The sequence below is a fragment of the Eschrichtius robustus genome, chromosome 10, assembly GCF_028021215.1.
Source record: "Eschrichtius robustus isolate mEscRob2 chromosome 10, mEscRob2.pri, whole genome shotgun sequence".
NCBI lineage: Eukaryota > Metazoa > Chordata > Mammalia > Artiodactyla > Eschrichtiidae > Eschrichtius > Eschrichtius robustus.
In genome coordinates this window covers 29,385,913-29,390,820 of record NC_090833.1, presented here as the reverse complement: position 1 = coordinate 29,390,820, position 4,908 = coordinate 29,385,913, and the positions used below count along the sequence as shown (strand labels likewise).

Sequence of the window (4,908 nt, the reverse complement as noted above, 5' to 3'; positions counted from 1 at the left end):
TATCACTTCCAGCATGATCAAGTTGTTCCTACTGGACCCAATCCTCCTGTGTAAAACAACTATAAACTCCAGACAAACTACAAAAAAGGAATGACTAGAAGGCAATGGAGAATAATCAAATGAAGGTACATTCAGGAGCTGAATTGACACTTGTTAAAAAAGAATGGTACTGTGTGAGTATGTGGTTTTTTTCTCCTGGCTTTTAGTTTGAAGTTAGGCCAACATTTTCGATGTGTGAAGTGACTATAATTCTTAGAGAAATCCTGCAGACTTCCTGACCTGAAAAACCAGAAGGCATATCTCAAAGCAACTGTATTTCTAAAAACTGAGAGGAGACTTCCAGAAAGGAGAAAGCCACAGAGGAGGAGACCCAAATTATAAGCTCTACCCAAGGCTCTGGCTGGCTTCTGACCCATAAATGCATAGGGCAGACTCAAGGTAGCTTGCAATGGTTCTAAAATAACTGAACAGAGATTTGAGATGTAATAAAAGGTTTGAAATTTAAATGTAACCAAATCGATTGCCTATTAAAACAAAACCAAAAAAATCACCATTCTTAAGAATATAACCAAATGCAAATATATCACATATACAATATCACATTCAGAATCAGTGGGATATAGTCAAAATTACTCATGTATGAGGAACCAGAAAAAATTGTTCCTCATTCTTAAAGGAAAAATTATCAACAAATTTGAACCCTTAAATTATCCAGATGTTAGAATCATCATAGAAGGACTTTAAAGCAGCTTGTGTGTGTGTGTGTATTGAGGGAGTGTGAAGAAGAAACACTCATATAAAAATCTAGGAAATCTCAGCAGAATAAAAAAATAAATAGAAACTCAATAGAAATTCAAGAAAAATACATATCTAAACAAAACATTCTTAGGATATTCAGAATGCAGATGATAGAGGACAGAATCAGTAATCTTAAAGGTAGATCAACAGAAATAATGCAATCTTCAGAACACCATGACATAAGTTTGGAAGAAAAATTAATAGAGCTTCAGGAACCTGTGGGACATGTGCAAAGTATAAAGTACACGTAATATGAACTCAAGAAGGTTTGGCAAGAGAGAACGAGACAAAAAAAATTTGAAGAAATAAAGGCCAAAAAACTTTCCAAATGTATGGAAGACGTATTTTTACACAAATAAGAAGCTCAGTAAACCTGGACTAGGAATAATATAAATAAAACTAAATCCCAGCAAAGAAAAGTTAACTTGCTAAAAATCAAAGAGAAAGAGAAAATCTTAAAATTAGCTAGAGAAAATGGAATATTATACACAGGGAAAGAATAATTCATATCACCATAGACTCCATATCAGAAACTATGGAAGCAAGAAGAAGGGGGAAGAATGGTTAAGCACAGAATTCTATATGAAGTGAAAATATCAATCAAGAATAAATGGTAAATAAAGACATTTTCAGATAAAAGAATAGGAAACTTTGTCACCAGCACTGCACCTAAAAGAAATGCTAAATCAATTTCTTGCAGTCAGAAAAAAAAAATAGTACCAGAGGAAAATACGGACCATCTGGAAAGAACAGATTAAATAATAAATATATTGATAAATATAAATTTTTCTCTTAGTTTAGTTAACACACACATGACTATTTAAAGCAAAAAATATAATGGTGTCTTTTTGGTGTATAACATTTTTAGCACGAGATAATAAGATACATAGAATGATGAGGTTATGGTAACACATGGATGGATCCACATGGTTGCAGGTTTTCTACATATCATGTGAGGTAGTAAAATATTAACCCTATATAGACTGTAAAGACTTAATCCTAGAGCAACTACTAACAAAAAAAATCCAACAGATAATTTCTAATGGAATTCTAAAATTCATTCAAAGAAAGAACTAGAAAATCAGAAAAGGGTAGAAATAGAGGGAATATTCACCATAATAAAATGGTGAACCTAAATCAAATGATATCAATAATGACAGAATGTTTATGGATGAAACCCTCTAACTAAAAGGCACAGATTAACAGAATAATTAATAAAAGCAGGACCTAACTGTATGTTAAATATGAGATGAAATTAAAATGTAAAGCTCAGATAGATTGAGGGCAGATGTATAGAAATTATATACAATACAAACCCTAAGAATAAGAAGGCTGGATTACCTATTTTAATATGAGATAAGGTAAGCGTCAAGAAAAGTCTATTGCCAGAGATAAAGCAGGATATTTAACAAAGGTAAAAGGCTAAATTCATCAGGATGATCTAACAATCATAAGTGTGTATGACCTGAGAACCAACGTTCAAAACACATGATGCAAAAACTACAGTATTAAAGAAAGAATTAGATAAAATCTCCTACTATGATTGTGGAATTAACAGTCCCCTTGAACAACTGATTGAACTAGACAAAAAAACTAATGGAATCAGCATGCACAACCTAGATCTAATGGATAATTACAAAATACTACATATGATAATGTCAGAATACATTCTTTAAGCACTCATATTATATTCACCAAGATGGCCCATAAACTGCGCCAGAAGTCTAAATCAACTTAATAGAATTGAAATCATATGAAATAAACTCTATCTGATCACACTATAATTAAATTAGACATCAATAACCGTATCTAGGAAAACTAAGTATTTTCAATCAAACCCACTTCGAAAAAATCCATCAAACAAACAAAAAATCAAAGTAGAAATTATAGAATAATTTCAACTTTATGGTACACAAAATACAGCATACAAAATTTGGATAGGTAGGGGAATTCCCCAGCAGCCCAGTGGCCGGAATTCCCCAGCGGCCCAGTGGCCAGAATTCCCCAGCTTCCACTGCAGGGGACACGTTCGATCCCTGGTGGGGGAACTATGATGCCTTGCTGGGCAGGCAAAAAATATTAAAACTTTGAGAGGCCACTTAAAATTATTAGAGGGAAACTTTTAAAGTGCTCATATTAAAAAAAAAATTTAAAGGTCTAAAATTAATGACCCAAAATTCTGCATTGAATAAGTAACAAAAATAAAAAACGCAAAGGAAACTAAAAGTAGAAATCAGAAAAAAATAAAGATAAAAGTATATATCAATAAAACAGAAATGAGGCAAGCAGTGTACAAAATTAACAAAGGGGAAAGCTGTCTTTATGACTCAGAAAATCTGAGGCAGGGCTCCAGAAGACGCTGCGCGTCCTCCCCACCGTCACCCGGCAGCTGACTCAGCTGCTGACTGTGGAGCGGTCTCCTCAAGGCGTAGACCAGCTCCGAGCGGGCCGCACCGGCCCTCTGCTTCAAGCCTCCTCCAGTTCCTCCACAGGGCTTACCTCAGGACGTGGGGCCCGTCAGCTGGGATACCATTCCCAGTCGCCGAGATGCTGCGCTTGAGCCACGTGGAAGTTGCTCCCACTCCGTCGGAGGCCCTGAGGCAGAGCTGAGGCTCAGAGCCCACCGAGCCTCACACCGTCGCAGGTGGGCACTGACGGCAGGCAGGCTCCAAGGCAGGTGAGCAGAAGGGAACACCGCCCTGGCGTGGAGAGCGAGGCGGGCCTCTCCGAGGGGCTCGCAGCCCGGCCAGAGGTGGGCTCTCTGGGGAAGAGGGAAGGAATGTTTCTTCCCAAAGCCTGGGTCTCCTCGCGCTTCCGGGTCACGGTTGGCGGGGTCGGGGGGCGAGGTCTGCAGCCTCACAGAAGCCCCAAGGCAGCTGTGCCAACCGAGGCCGCTGCCAGAAGCCAGAATTGTCTTTGCTTTCCTGATGCTTGGCCTCGGTGAAGGCGATGGCGAGGGCTGGAGGCTAAAGGGCAGAGGCTGGCGCCTTTCAGGGGCCTGAGTGGGCGGGACGGCAGAGTTGTTGCTGAGGCGGCCGTGGAGGCCTGGCGGCGGGTTGTGATGCGTGAGGCTCTTCAGAGGGTCGTTGGCCGGGATCTGGCTGGCCGGCTTGGACCGGAAGTAGTTACTGGCAGTATTTTCTCTGTCTCTCTGACTGAGCATCCCTTGCAGCGGTCTTCCTGCTGCACGCCTGGTTCGCTGCTCTCGGCTGCCGAGATTTGGGGGGCTGGTTTGTTTTGTGGCCCTTTTGAAACTACTGGGAGACTGGTTTTTACGATGATGGGCTCGGGAATCTTCCAGAAGTTGGTTTCCTCACCCCAGCAAGACTCGCGCCTAATCGTCTCCAGGTTGCTGTAGGACAGCCCCAGCGAATCAGTGGCTGCACCTGCGCCAGGAGCTGCTGGAAGAGCAGAGTTATGTTCTCGCCAACAGACGGTTACCAAGCCATCGCTCTTCTCTAGCTCAAATTCCGACTATTGCAGATCTTTGACCTCCACACACACCTCCCTCTCTCTCTTCTCTCTCTCTCCCTCTCCCCCCCTCTCTGCCCCCTCTCTCTCCCTCTCTCTCTCTTCCCCATATATATATATATCACAAATAAAAAAGGAATTAATTATCAAAACAATTCTCACAAAAAACTCTTCATGGTTAGATGCGTTCACTGAGAGTTCCATCAAACATTCAATCCTGAAGTTTTTCAGATAAAGCAGAGGAGGATGGAACTCTCCCTCTCTGAGACACCTTTTGAGACCAGCTAACTCTAAATATGTATCCTGACAATGAAATTAGAAAAAAAAATTGCAGACATATATCCACCATGAACATAAACAACACAAAAATCGTTAAGAGTATTGTCAAATTGAATACAACAATATTTAAGAGGGTAGTACCTTATGAACAAATAGGTTCAATTCCTGGAATAGAAGGATATTTGAACGTGCTTAAATTAATCAGTTTAATTCATCATATTAACAAAGGAGGTAAAATATATCATTTTGATAGATGCAGAAAAAGAATTTGGTAAAATTCAACACTCCTTATTCATTAAAAAAAAAAAATCTCAGCAAACAAGAAAGAGAAAGAAACTCTCAAATTTGTAAGTCACCTAG

At 39.8% G+C, this 4,908-nt stretch overlaps 1 pseudogene; it reads right to left on the bottom strand.

Moving 5' to 3' along the window:
- Nucleotides 1–3,617: 3,617 nt before the first annotated feature.
- Nucleotides 3,618–4,473, bottom strand: LOC137770920 (kinesin-like protein KIF17 pseudogene; annotated as a pseudogene).
- Between the last annotated feature and the right edge of the window lie 435 nt (nt 4,474–4,908).